The sequence below is a fragment of the Lepisosteus platostomus genome, chromosome 14 (genome assembly GCF_059453375.1).
Source record: "Lepisosteus platostomus isolate fLepPlt1 chromosome 14, fLepPlt1.hap1, whole genome shotgun sequence".
Lineage (NCBI taxonomy): Eukaryota > Metazoa > Chordata > Actinopteri > Semionotiformes > Lepisosteidae > Lepisosteus > Lepisosteus platostomus.
Window position 1 is genome coordinate 27222 of NC_142624.1, and position 15083 is coordinate 42304.

Consider the following 15083-nt stretch of genomic DNA (forward strand, 5'->3'; position numbering starts at 1 on the left):
TTCAACATTTTCACAGTGTAGAGAAAACCGGTTCAGGGACGCCAAATATGTAGATTATGCCGGTTCAGGGACGCCAAATATGTAATCATAGTGGCTCTCTGAAGGCACCAGTTCTGTAGGGTTTGGGCATTTACTGAGACAATTTTTAATTGTAGCAGTAAATCACAAAGTTGATTCTTTTGGTGGCTTTAGAATCCAACCATGCGACATAACTCAAACAACGCACACACACAGGTACTAATACACGAGGATACATTTATTAATACATAGAATATGCATATAAACCTAACAGATCTTATCGAGAGGGTTATCAGAATACAAAAGATATATATTCAATCAGTTACAAAGTGTTACACATATCAAGAGGACATACGTTCAGTATATCATTCATTAAGACCGTTTCGTAAAGTGAACTTGGTTACAACTTCTACATTAGATACTCAAACAAGTACATAACTCTTAGGATTTAAATTGATATCAACTGGTTGGGATAATTGAATTCTCGAGCTGTAATGCATTGAAGTTGAATACTCATCCAATCTTTGGGGATTCAGATCTCCTGCGGGCACAAAGAAACAGTTGCAGGCTGTTGCTGTCCAATCCGCGCTCTCTGGCTCCGTGCCAGGCTGTGCTGTGCGGCTTGCGACGGTGCGCTGCTGATGCTCACTGTTGGCTTTAACTAGCAAAGTTTGTGCACAGGAGAAAAGATGACTGTGGGTCCCAGCAAGTCAGGAAGAGGACCGGTTCGTTCCTGATGAAGAGCTAGTTCTGAATAGTAATTCAGCTGTCCACAGTTCCGACCTGTTCACGAGGCCTGCTGCTGGTTACTCTCTGGCAACCTCCACTCTAGACTCTTCGAACAAAGGAAGGTTCTGGCACTCGGACACACTGGCCGTTCCGTGGTTGTCCGGGCTGAGTCTCAGGATGGTCAGGAGGCGCGCTGCGAGAATGTCCTGCCCTTGGGATTCTCCTTTGAATTCCCTTTAGAATTGTTGAATCTGAATCTTGTTGAATCTCCCAGGCTCTCTGTGTTGCCTGTTTTTACCTGGAGGAACTTCAGCTCATTGATTGGCTGAAAGTTCCATGGGCATCAGAGTCCCACGTGGGTTACTCGGCCCTACCAATCCCTGATTGGTTGATCAAGGTGAGATATGAGTCACTTAGTCCTGACACTTAGTAATGCAGTCCAGATGTCCAACTCGCACTCCCTAGACAGATAGGCGCCAATGGGTGACCATTGATCATGATAGCCAGGCTTAGCTAAGTGCATCCCCCTTTGGGAGCTGTCCTTGGACCTTAAATCACCTTGCATGAATGGTTTCTCTGTGGCTGCACCACAGAGATGAACAGAGAAATGAGGCCTAATTTGGGAAAGCTCAGAAACACTTAATTCTGCCTTATTATTAAGCCTCGCCGCTACAACAGCAAACCTTGTTCAAGAGAAAACAAACAAAAACACCCTGAAGGGAGCAAAGAGGAAACCTCCTAGTCCACATGGGAGGGTTCAAGTACCGTTCCTGTGCCGACACCCATCAAGAGAACCTGGCTGACATGCCATCTCCTCAGAGCTGTAACCAGCCAGGAGTCTGCTGGTGTGCCAAGTCATTCTTGTACTGCAGTGCATCTAAAGAGATTTACTTCAAAAGTGCACCCATGAAATAAATTCAGGCTTTCAGAGCCAGAAAGACAGCCAGTGAAGTGAGACACTGCTTAACCAAGACAGACAAGCATTTCTAAGAAATAGACCAACAGCTCTACTAATTGTGTGCATTAAGCTTAAAGATGCTTAAATTGCCCACCAAAAATCACAAAACTAAGCCTCATAAACTGAAAAGACATTTAAACATTTTGTATAAACTAGCAAGACTTGTTTCCTAGTTCTAAAGGAGCCAGGAGCCTTAGTAATCAAGCTCTAGTTCTCCATTTCAGTTACAACTCTTGACTCATGTTTTCCACCAAAACTTAGCTAACATAGTATTAAAGACTCAGCAATACACCTAGATGGGTTTTCTGCCTTCAACATGGACAGAACTACAGAGTCTGGTAAATCCAGAGGTGGGGGAGGTTGCATTTTTATAAACACATGGTGCAACATCTTCCATCATGAAACACTGCTCACCCACTCTGGAATTTCTAATGATTAAATAACACCTTTTATCTGCTGAGGGAATTTAAAACTTATAGGTAGATATTTTGATCCCATGAGGGAAATTGCAGTGCAACAGCAGCTAAAGTAAACAGCATTGTAATGAATGATACAATACAATCCGTACAGTGAGAAGTGCACTAAGTAGAGTTACTCACAGTCCAGAATATACCAAAACAGTACACCAAGTTGTATTGCACAAGTCCCTGGCATATCGCATGAAAACAGATGTAGCCGTTTACTGTTCAGACTGTTTACGACTGCCATCTACATCCACCCCCGACTAATGGCAAAGAAGTGCTAGAGGTACTGTACCCTGCAATAAGCAGGAATCTGCACATCCCGACAACCTTTATCATCTTGGGTGACTTTAGTCTTACAAATCTCAACCCCATTCTCCTGAAATACCAATCAGCAATTCCCCCATCCTAACGAGAGTAGAAAACAATCTGGACCACGTTTAATCCAACATTCAGAATGCTTACAAGGCCATACCCCTCCCCCACTGTGGAAACAGATCACAATCACCATTTCTCCTCCCCACACACAGACAGCTGCACAGGTGAGTGAAACCAGCAGTCAGGACAGTGAAAGTGTGCCCTGAAGGAGCTGAATCACTCCTGCAGGACTGTTTTGAAGGCACTGACTGAGGTGTTTTTAAAAGAGGCAGCCACACAGTATGTATCGACATACAGGAATATACATCAGTCACTAGCTACATCAAGACATGTGCTGGCTATGTGACAAAAGTAATAAGAGCGTTTCCTAAACAGAAACCATGGATGAACAGAGGTCTGCAACACTCAATCGGGCAATAAATCAGAACTGAAGTCAGCCAGTATCAATCTAAAGAAAGGTATTAAACATGCAAAAATCACACTCAAACAGGAACTGAAGTAACACTTCAGCACTATTGACCCAAGGCGCATGTGGCAAGGTATACAGGCCCTCACAGACTACAAAAAGGCAGAACATCTGTCCATGATGCCTCCCTGCCTAATGAGCTCAATGCCTTTTATGCTCAGTTTGAAGCCAGCAACACTTTTTATCCACATCTGGATAAAAAGAAAACATACACAGGATTACGATTCATCTACTTCAGCTCAGCTTTTAATACCATCATTCCAGAAACTAGTCAAGAAACTCAATGCACTGGGTCACGACACCACCCTCTGCAATGGGATTTGGGACTTTCCGACAGGCAGACCTCCAGCTGTCAAGCTTGGACACCGCACCTCCAGCACCAACTGAACACAGAAGTCCCCCAGGGTGTGCGCTTAATCCATCGTCCACCTGTCTGATTAAGAAAGTGCAACACAGCCTGAATTTCCCCAAGACGGTTGAAGGCGGCTGAGATATGTCCCCAGATTCTCACCAACCTTTACAGATGCACTACAGAAAGCACACAGGTTGCATCAGTGTAGTATGGCAACTGCAGTATTGCGGACCACAAAGCCCTACAGTGGGTGGTGAAAACTCCCCAGTCCATCACTGGGGTTACTCTCCCATCCAAGTCATTTATGATGGAGAGTGCTTGAGGAAAGCTCTAAGCAAAGACCCCACACACCCTAGCAAGAAGACTGCTTGAGCCTCTACCATCTGGAAACCAGTACTGGAGTATTTGGGCCCAGACAGTTTTTACCCACGCACTACACAACTATTAAACTTCCAGCCTCTCACCCATGAGCTGAACCCTCAATCAAATCTAAAACGCACACATTGAAATCTACCTCACTTGCCAAGAAGCTCACTCTCCATAAAATGTTTTATCCTTTATTTCATATAGTTGAAGTATGATCTTGCACATTGCCTATTTTCTTATACAAACATATTGTTTTGTACTGCTTAACATCCAAGAGCTAGCCAAATAGCATTTCGTTATACCATATACCTGTATATAAGTATAATGAAACTTGAACTCTACACTTCCCAAATCAAAGACAAGATGCAAAAGCTCACAACTCACCGCTGCAGTAGGGACAGTGTCCTGCATGACTACTGTACCTTTGCATGTGTTCCAACATCCTCAGGTGCCCAGCAGATTCACCAAGGGCAGCTTAAAACCCCTCCTTGCTTTCTAGTGTTCAACCTGCAGGACTTCAATACTCACAGGTCACACTCCCAATATCCATTCAGACAGCCAAGTCTGTTCCATGGAAGCTCATTTTCAAACAAGACATCATCAGCACTGTCTACATTCAGGTGGGCAGGGACTGGGGAGCACCCATCATGGCATTCCACTCTAAATCACAAACAATATTCCAGAGTCAATCATACCACTCAGCACAACTGTGGTCTAGCCTCATTGAGAGAGGCAGTTCTGTGAACATAACTGAACAAGATACCAACACTCTTCTCTTGAGACCAGGAGCTGAAAACTTCAAAAGCATCCTTTTTCCAGTGACAGTCCTCATCTGACAGCTGCCTCTCAGTGCACCAACTGCAAGGACAAAACAGGACTGTCCATTTTCCTCCTCCACACTACCACCATGCAGATGCAGTTTTAAAAGTGCCCCTCACACTGACCTGCATCTCCCCTCTACTTACTTTCAACTCCCCTTGTTCACGGAGAGGAGTCCAAGTCCACTTCCCCAAGCAGTAGCACTCCTTGCTCTCCACCAAGACAGCTATGGGAAAACTGCATCCTGTGGAAAAAAAAAGAATTAGACCCCCCCCCCCCACAGTCATTTACATCGAAGCCAAAAAGATAAGGATAACCGATTAAGCAGAACATGATCTATACTAAAAATGCAAGATGGGTTAGGAGTAAACTAATCAGGCAGTGCGATAATTGGATTACTCAGTTTACTCCACTTCTGGTGATGAGAGGTAATCCATCTGGGAGCAAAAGCCTGGTCAACCCTTCTGGCAGCAGATAACCTAGTAGACAGATTCTGTTATGATCCTCTGCACTTAGAAACAGTAAGAACAATTACTCCCAGCTCCAGTTTTGTACTAAACGTCCAAAATGTTTGTTGCAGCATCTGTCCAAGATAAAACAGGAAAAACACCCTGCAGAGAGTGAAGAGAAAACCCCCAGTCAAGGGCTCTTGCCACAGGGGAGGGATCCAGTGCAGTTCCTCCCCTGTGAGGAGAGCAGTTCCTGTGCCAACACATCGCGAGTACCTGGCTGATATGCTGTAACCAGCAAGGAGTCTACGGAGGAGGCTGTTGGTGTGCCAAATCACTATTGTACTGCTGTGCATCAAAACCAATTTACATGTGTGCACCCATGAAATAAATCCGATGCAAAGCAGTAATTGCCTTACAGAGCCAGTCAAGTGCACATTAGTATACAAATGCCTCAACCAAACAGGGAGGAAAAATTACCCAGAAGAAAGCCCAAAAAAGCTTCACCTCTAGAAACAGTTCAGCATGTTAATGCGTGACGTTATACACCAGAAGAGATCCAAGAGCTTAACATGTAGCCTACTCCAGAAGAAACTTTTCAGCTTCAGTAAACAGTTCTAACAAGCAAATACTAAAAGGTTATATAGCATCAAGTTTGAAATGGATAAGGTTAGACCGGAAAAGAGTGAAACTCACCTCTGCTCCAGGGACATGTCCTCTATTACACCACCCTTGCACCTGCTCCAAGATCCATGTGCATCCAGGAATTTCAAGGACTGCTTGCAGCACCTCTTCACTTTCTACTGTTCAAACCACAGACTTCATTGCTTACCAATGGGCATCAACTAGTCACACAGCTGGTATCCAGTGAGCTTCCTCTGAGCAGGGTCCTCCAAGGCTGTCACTGCACTGTGCATTCAGCTGGCCAGGAACTGCAGAGCACTGATTGAACTATAATCAAATGCACAGATCTGCATCACTGCTGACCCATCTCAGGAAAAACAGCTGCACCTCCTCTACTTACCTTCAAACCCACCTATACCTAGGCCTCAAGAGTGCACCGATTAGAGTGAGAGCAAATAACATATCCACACCGAAGATGAGGGTTACAGCCCAAGCACGTCGTCAGGCAGTAGGATGATTGGTTTACCCACCAGTCTTTCCACCTTATTCAGAGGCTCGGGACTTTCTGTAGATGAGAACTTGAAGCAGGTGGATCACCTCACCTTACTCAGGACAAAGCTAGCCTCCTCTCTTCTGAGCTGGACCATCATGCAGCATGGCATCATGGACACAGACACCACTAACATTGACAGTTCTGGATCTTGTTGCAATACTCCAGGACAGTTCTCACCCTGGACTTAGATGCTGTTGCTTCACTTCCTTGAGATTAGCTTGGATACTGGCTGAAACCAGAAATGAAAACTAGTCAAAATCGGTTGCAAAAGCAAAAAAGTAGAAAATTTGAGACACTCAATTAAAAACCTCTAGCTTAACCAACTGAGCCTTATAACCAAGATACATGATTGTTACCAAATCCATTTAAAGTAGTTCACCACGTAGATGTGCTGCACATTCAAGCACAACTTACCCATCATTAAAATCCAACCACCACTACCGAAAAACAGAACTGATTATGCAAAGCTGCATATCCAAATAAAATAGTAATTGAAATTCAATTTTTAAAGAGACCCTAAAAATGCATACCTAGTGCAGCAGAATTTTTGCCTTAAACTCAATTTGAGACGAGCCACTTCTGATTTTGCAAAAGTAAAAATTCAAAAACAGCAAGGATCCACAGCAGTATGAGATCAAAACACTATCCATCTTCAGTACCAAACCGCTACAGCCTTAACCAAGGTGAAAAGGCTTTAGAGCTTAAACAAATTAAACAATTGAAACAAGAGTACATAGTACTCGAAACTGATTGATAGGGCACCACGTGGATTGAGGTCTTTGAACTGCATCACACACTTGACCATCATGGAGAGAATACTTTGAACACATACCGATTAACCCATGGTCAAACTAAGCCTCATATTCCTCAATGACTAGAAACACCTTGAAAAAAAGCTTTCTAGAAGATCAGCAGAACCACTTAACCAAGTTTCACAGCCAGTTTTACACCAATAACAGGTTTGTGCTCATGGTTAAAGTACACATCCAGTATAAGAAAGTCCAACAGTCTTCATGTAGCTCTCTCCCTCACAAGGCACAGTACACAACCACTTCTAATCAGCTGGAAACTCACTCCCCTTTGTGCACTAAACCTCTGACAGGACTGTGCTGGACATTCACAGAATAGTCTCACTGGGTAATCAGGAAGACACCATACTCTTAGTTCCCCCTTTAATTTACTTAATTCACTTCTAAAATTTCAATGTAAGATTTAGTTACATGTGTGCACCCATGAAATAAATCTTACATACTGACAATTCTCTAATTTCCCAGTCATACCATAAACAATTTTGCCAAATCCTCCCCAGTGCTTGCACAACACTTTCAGTATTTGACTTCCGTCCCCTGATTAACCAGTACTTATGCTACAGTGACACTTTATCATTAAGGCTAAAAAAAAAAAAGAACCCCAGCAGCTCCAGGCTACATCAGAGTCCCCTCTTACCTGGAACAAAGTCAACTTTGGCTCAATCAGCCAGGTGGCTCAGCTGCTCCTGGGAACAACCATCAAAAGGCTGATATGTAGAGCACCAGTCGGAAAAGAAAGCTGCTCAAGTGGTGTCAAGCCCACAGCTGCCCCACACAACCTCCCCAATCTACTCTTGAGTGGTAAGGAACTCACTGATCTGACTGGATGTCAGACATGGTATTTCACTGTTGTTTGAAAACATCACCAAGGAGTCTCCAAGAGGAGGAGGCTGCTGGTGCTACAACTGCTTAAGCAAGAAACATCAAAACAAAAGCCTACAATAAAGAAACCCACAGTTCAACAGGAAGCTAAACTTGCCCAGTGAATCCCAAAACTAAGCCTAGTACAAAAGTGAAAAGGCATTGCATTTGGAATTTGCTAGCAAGACACTCACACCTGACTCCATATAAAGATGCTTTTAATCAAACACTATAGTTTGATATTTCAGTCATCTTTGATTTGGGAAAGTGTAGAGAACCAGTCACAAGGTGCAAAATGCCAAAACTCACCAATGATTAGACAATGTTCTGCACAACCTTCCCCACGTGTTTAATACTCACAGAACACTCCCGATATCCTTTCGGACGGCCAATACTATTCAATGGAAGCATCCATCAGCACTCTTTGCATTCAGGTGGACAGGGACTGGGGAGCAAATCACAGCACAGCACAAATCACAGCATTCCACCCTAAATCACAGAAACATTCCAGAGACCAAGACACTTCTCTTGAGACTAGGAGCATCTGGTCTTCAACCACTGCCACGTGCACCAACTGTAAAAGAAACAGAACTGACCACTCCCATCCTCCACACAGAGGGGACCAGGTTGTGCTGTGTAGGCTGCTCCCAACTTTAAAAGCTCTCCTCACACTGACCTGAATCTCTCCTTTGCTTACCTTCAGCTCACATTGTTCACTCGGCGCAGCCCAAGTTCACCAGCAGTAATGCTTCCTACTCCCCCGTTCTCAGTCTGACGGCTGTCACCTGCTCATTGGAATACACAGTGTAAAAAAAGTATTTCAACATCATTATCTTGCATCACAACACTGGCTTGAATACTGAAGATGCCCAACGGATTGCTACAGTTAAAATTAGTTGCAAAATCAAAGATTCTCAAAATATTCAATTTTCCATGCAGTAAACTAAAGAATGCTTGGCTTTCAGATTGTCCTGCATCTCTGACCCTGATTACAGGGTCTTTCAACTTCAAGTACAAACTAGAAGTAGCCAAGAGTTTGTCATACAACACTATGTCCCATGCCAAAAGCCATCTGCCCAGTACACAAATATACCCCATACAACAGTCTACACAATTGTACGTGAACCCAGAGTACCCAGGTGTATGTACTGTACCCAATGAAAATGTTCCCCATGTAGCTAGTGTACACATTGTAGTCAAACCTGAATCCTCTGATGTTATCAATGACATTCAGACTTGGAACAAGCTCCCCACTCCTCCAGTAGACCTTCATAGAAAGAGACCGGCCCCATCTGCGCTCCACTCCTGGTGATGAAAGGTCTTCCCTCAGGAGCACAAGCCTTCTCATCCCTACTGGCAGCAGAGAGCTTGAAATGGAGAGAAGGATTTAACCCAAGTCCTCTTCCTTTCTTGGAAACAGTCAAGTCCGCATTTTCACTACCAACAGGGTCCAAGTCAAACCAACAGGACAACACCCTGCAGAAAAAGGAAACCCCCCAGTCCACTGTCATGCCACAGGGGAGCAAGTGCAGTTCCTGTGCAAACACCCATCAAGAGAACCTGGCTGACATGCTGTCTCCTCAGAGTTGTAACCAGTAAGGAGTCCGATTCATCAGGTCACAATTGAACCAAAGTGATTTATTTACATGTGTGCACCCATGAAATAAATCACATACAAAGCACTAATTTAGTCTTTGAGAGCCATAATGACAGCCAGTCAAGTGCACGTCAGTGCCTCACCCAATCAAGGAGCAAACATCACCCAAAAGAAACAAGACAAATCCAAAATTACACCTCATTTCCAAGTGGATAGCATGTTGCAATGAGGTTCAAGAGTTTAACACTAAGCCTACACCAAAAGTACCTTTTCCTCCATTGTAAAATTCTTACAAGTGAAGGGGTTGTTTGATCAATTTGGACTAAGCAACATGAAAGATATCCGAAAGAGAAGCTCACTCACCAATACTAAATGGTTAGAGCATCAAATTTGGTTTGGATTAGGGAAGACAGGAGAAGAGTGAACTCACCTCTGCTCTGGGTAGTGCAACTGCTCCAAGATACATGGGCTTGCAGCATGTCTTCGCTCTCCCGTTTTAAAGTTCTGCACTTTATACTCACGGTAGGACATCAACAGGTCACGCAGCTAGCATCTTTTCGGCCAGCCAGTGAGCTTCCTCGAAACAGGATTCTCCAGGCCTGTCACTCAACACTGTGCATACAGCTGGCCAGGGACCGGGAAGCACATCACTGCTGACCAAATGCACAAAAAGTTTGACTTGCAACTCACCTTTACCTTGGCCACATGAGTGCACTGATTGGGTTAGGATCAATGATCAGGTCAGCATTGAAGGTGCAGGTTATAGGTTAGGGTCAGGAATTTCAGGCAGTGGGATGATTGGTTTACAGTCTGCGAGTCCTAACAATTTAAGCCGATAAAAAAAAAAAATTGAGCAGATGCATCACCTCAGCTTTATCCATACAATTAGTTAATTCACCACATAAAAGGATCAACGATCACTAAAACAAAATTATTTTCATCCAATAAAGCTCAGGGCTACAGTAAATCTGATTACACTGGCTTGCAAAAAAAAAAATCTAGAAAAATTAAAACCTCAAAAGAAGCTATTACTCTTACCTACCACAGTAATACTAACATTTTAAAAGTAAAAAACCACCACAAATCACAGGAGCGTCTTCACCTGCTGCAGCTGGGAACACACTGGCTCCAGGGCTGCCTTATAAAACTCCTCAGGGCGATTAACAGGAGCCAATCCCAACCTGTGCTCAGTGTCCCACCTCCACACCCCCACTGTTTCCAAATCAACACAACTGCTTCCAATGACTAAACTAGCACTTACCACCTCATCTATTAATCAGATGAGATTTGGATAATTAATGGACTACAATCAACCATAGAGAACTTTCCCACCACTATTAATCCATTAGTTATCTCAAACTAAAAAGGAAATTAACCTTTATTTAAAATAAGACAAGACTGGAGGAACAAAATTACTTAACCATGTGTTCAGCTTGGGAAGACTAGAGAAAGGTATGATATCTGAAACATACTTGAAGTAAAGCAGAAATATTAACCAGTACAGACAATTCTTTCCATATGACTTAATTACATGCAGCACTTTATGGTCCCAGGAACTAGCATGGAAACTGCTGAGCAAGAGACTTTAAGGCAGAGGTCTTAAGTCTGAAAAATTCCTTATCTGGAGCAAGCACAGCACTACCCATTGATTCAAACCAGTTTTAAACTGATACAATGCATGTAAAACCAAAAGATTCAAGCAGGAGGTGTCCATTCGCCTTAAGCTCACATCTCCTACCACTATATGGGTACAGAGTAACAGATTCCACTCTTAGACTCCATCACAGATAAGTACAACTGACACCCCTGCATGTTGTCACACTTAGTCCTTCTGGACCCAAGGCCTGCTCATCCCTTCTGACAGCAGAGATCCTGAAATGGAGAGAAGGATTTAGTCCAAGTCCTCAGCACTTTTCAGAAATACTAAGGAAGCTCAACCCCAAATCCAGGATCGCGCTAACAGGGAAACAATGTAGAGAGCAGAGAAAACCCCCCAGTCCAGGGCTCTTTCCACAAGGAAAAGATCCAGTGCAGTTCCTCTCCCTTGAAGAGAGCAGTTCCTGTGCCGACACCCATCAAGAGAACCTGGCTGACATGCCATCTCCTCAGAGCCTCAACCAGTAAGGAGTCTGCAGTGTGCCAAGTCACGGTTGTACTGCAGTGTATCCAATGTGATTTACTTACATGTGTGCACCCATGAAATAAAATCCCATACAATGCAGTAATTCAGTCTTTGAGTCAGAATGGCAGCCAGTTCAGTGCATGACGGTGTAGGAGAGCTTCAACCAAGCAGGGAACAAACCCAGAAAGAAAGCCAAAAAGGTTTAACACATTAAAAACCATGTCATTTGCCACCAGAAGATATCCAAGAGGGGGGGTTGGGTGAGTGAAACCCACCTTGTCTCCAGGCACAGTGTCTTTCTAGACACTACCCTTCCATCTCCAAGATCCATGGGCATCCAGGAAACTTGAGGACAGCTTACACCTCTTCACTTTCCCCACTGTTCAAAGCACAGGACTTCCATACTCACAAATGGACAACAGGTCACAAAGCTGGTATCCTTTTAGCCAGCCAGTGAGCTCCCTCTGAACAGGATTCACCAATCTTGTTTCTCCACACTGTGGATTAATCTTGCCAGCGATTGGGGAACACTGATCATTGTACTAAAATCAATTAACAATCCACACTAAAAGATCTTGACCTACACCTCCCCTCTACATACCTTCAAACTCACCTTTACCTTGGCCACAAGAGTGCACTTGAGTTAAGAGCAATAATTGGATCAGCATTAAAGACTCTGGCTGAATTGATTACTGACCACTATTTTCTGCAAACTGCCCATCACAGAGCAGCCAAGGTCAGGGATTCAGGCAATAGTTGAAATAGACACAGCCTTCCGCTTCCTCAACATTCTTCCCTTGACACGGCAGACGTCCAGGGAAACTGGATCCTTTTGCAATATTCATTAATGGTTGTCAACAGCTCACTAGAATAAACATGTAGCACCAAACAACAACAACAAAAAACAATGAATCAAATTCAGTGCATCCAACTCGACTCCACCCCAATCCTGATGGATCACGGATCCTAACCCTCAATGCTGGATCCTTACTGGCTGAAAGAAAAAAAAACAAATCCTTGTCCTGCTCACCCAGGACATAGATGCCCTTGCTTCTCTTCCTTGACATTAGCTTGCAAGCTTCTGAGGCAAGAGATTAGAATTCTTCAACTTGCTTCCCCGTGCCACACAAATACTCAGATCTTTAGGTCAATTTACAGAAGACTAACATTCCTAAAGTAAAGGGGAAAAATAGTTAATGGAAGATATTTTTCCCCATCTGGACATAGGGTACATACAAGTACATCTAATGCACACCTAAATAAAACTACCAGTACTTCTACATAAAAACAGTAACAAGTTTACAGTACAGAGAATTGACAGACATTTCAAAGTTGTATACCCAAACAAATAGTGGTGGACAATGCTTTAAGAAAATGCCTCAACACACAACGAAAGAGGTGCAGTAAGTTTGCATTTACTACAAAAAGAGCAGAAAGTCCCCCCCCCCCCCACCTCCAAAAAAATAATTAGGTTCCACAGCAGTACAAAACCAAACACTAACCATCTTCAGTACCAACAGCAGCAGCCTTGACTGGAGTTCCATAAGAGGGGAACGGTTTGAGTTTTAACACTTAAAGTTGATTTCAGCCTTCCAGCTACAGCATGCTCTATACCATTAGGGAGATTACAGCTTGTACATATGCAGAACAAGCCATTGGTAAAACTAAGCTTAACATTCCCTAATCAAGTCATTCAAGTGTTCTAAGAGGTGTAAAAATAGAAATAGTTTACTACCATAGTATCTTGTATGGTCACAGGTCAATACACAGGAGCCAAAGGAAAAATATGCAGTATAAAACCAGTTTAAACAGGAGCACAAACAATGAAGTCCTCCAGCACAAGTAAGTTTCCATACTGCTCTCTCTCCCTTCTCACAAGAGAATACATACCACTTCAATCACCTAGAAACTCATACCTCCCCTTTCTGCACTAAACCTCTGACAGCATGGCTTTTAGTGCAGATAATGGGGAAAAATACAGCCTCACTGGGCTAAATCAGGAAGTCCACCTTACACTAGACTGGAGCATAGGTTTCCCCATTTTTTAGTTTAATTCAGTTCAGAATTAAAGTCAATGTTAGATTTATTTACATGTGTGCACCCATGAAATAAATCTCACATACTGTGAATCTCTATTTTTCACTGGTACCCTTAGCAAAATAATTTAGCCAGATCTTTCCCTGTGCTTGCACAACACTTTCAGTATTGGACTTCCATTCCTAATTTACCACTTCATTTAAGTTAGAAAACAAAGAACCCCAGCAACTACAACTAAACAAAGGCTGTAAGATCAGGGACCCCTCCTGCCTGGAACAGTCAGTTATAGCTCAACCAGCCAGGTGGCTCAGGTGCTCCTAGAAACAGCCACCCCAAGGCTGGTGTGCAGAGTGGCAGTCAGAACAGAAAGCCACTCCTACCTTTGAAGGAGGATCAAGCAATGTCAAGCCCAGAGCTGCCCCACACACAGTCACCCCGGTCTCTACTCCTGGGTGGTAGAGAACTCACTGAGCAGCTCTGACAGGGTCCCCTAACAGCTGTTGTCTTGGTTTAGTAACTAAGAACTCCTCAAGCAGATCTTCACTGAAGAGAAAGCACCCAGTCTACAGTGTGCCACATCTGCACATTCCTGGCAAATAAAGGTCATCCCTCTGGGAGCAAAGGCCTGGTCAACCCTTCCAACAGCAGAACCTGAAGTAGAGATTTAGATTTGATCCTCTTCACTTTGAAACAGTAAGAATTTTTACTCCCAGTACCAGTTTAGTTCTATACATGTCAGTATATAGTACAGCACCCAGAAGATAAGAAAACCTACACCTCAAATTAAACCAACACTCAAACATGATAGAAAAATCACCAGAAGTCTTCCAAAACTAACACTAAGCCAATTCTTAAGGGTAAAAATAAATAAATTAAAAAAACAGGATACAAGAGTGAAACTCACCTCCTCCTAGACACTACCTTTACAACTGCTCAAGATCCATGGGCATCCAGAATATTCAAGGATTGCTTGCAGCACCTCTTCACCTTCCACTGTTAAAACCACAAGACTTCAATATCCACAGGTGGGCATCAACAGGTCACACAGTGGGTATCCTTTTAGCCAGCCAGTGGGCTTCCTCTGAACAATTCTCCAAGCGATGTCTCCATACTGTGCATTGAGATGGCCAGGGATTGAGAAGCTCTGAGTACTGCAGTGTAGTTTAACTCACAGACAATCAGAACCACTGCTGAACAGCCTTATAAAAAGCTGGTCTGTGCAGTTTCCACACACCATTCCAACAAAATCTCATCTGGAAACTCCACCAGCATCCTCTCTCAAGTGAATGTGCTCATTGTCACCATCTGCCTCTCAGAACAGCACCTGAAGGAGACAAGGGCAGCAAAACACTGATGGCCACCCCACTGCCACAGAGAGGGGACCAGAACAAGTGCCATACAGACTTCTCCCAGCCTTAAGAGCTCACCCCGCACTGACCTGCATCTCCAGTTTTCTACAGTACAGCAGAGACTGGAACACCAGC

At 43.6% G+C, this 15083-nt stretch overlaps 3 long non-coding RNA genes across 5 annotated transcripts; all 3 read right to left on the minus strand.

Moving 5' to 3' along the window:
• Positions 1 to 3644: 3644 nt before the first annotated feature.
• On the minus strand, positions 3645 to 5850 carry LOC148648469 (uncharacterized). Its single transcript, XR_015926392.1, has 3 exons — positions 4694 to 5850; positions 4496 to 4586; positions 3645 to 4388 (listed from the first exon to the last, which is right to left on the minus strand). It is a non-coding gene; the product is annotated as an uncharacterized LOC148648469 (long non-coding RNA).
• Positions 5851 to 5853: 3 nt separating this feature from the next.
• LOC148648470 (uncharacterized) lies at positions 5854 to 11252 on the minus strand. 3 transcript variants are annotated; one of them, XR_015926391.1, is made up of 6 exons: positions 9962 to 11252; positions 9046 to 9210; positions 8541 to 8628; positions 8204 to 8288; positions 7620 to 7668; positions 5854 to 6402 (listed from the first exon to the last, which is right to left on the minus strand). It is a non-coding gene; the product is annotated as an uncharacterized LOC148648470 (long non-coding RNA). The 3 variants fall into 3 exon arrangements; XR_015926389.1 differs by lacking the exon at positions 9962 to 11252 and having other exon boundaries at positions 9046 to 9863; XR_015926390.1 differs by lacking the exons at positions 7620 to 7668; positions 9962 to 11252 and having other exon boundaries at positions 9046 to 9863.
• A 975-nt stretch (positions 11253 to 12227) lies between these two features.
• Positions 12228 to 15041, minus strand: LOC148648471 (uncharacterized). The gene is made up of 3 exons (XR_015926393.1): positions 14504 to 15041; positions 12593 to 12733; positions 12228 to 12427 (listed from the first exon to the last, which is right to left on the minus strand). It is a non-coding gene; the product is annotated as an uncharacterized LOC148648471 (long non-coding RNA).
• Between the last annotated feature and the right edge of the window lie 42 nt (positions 15042 to 15083).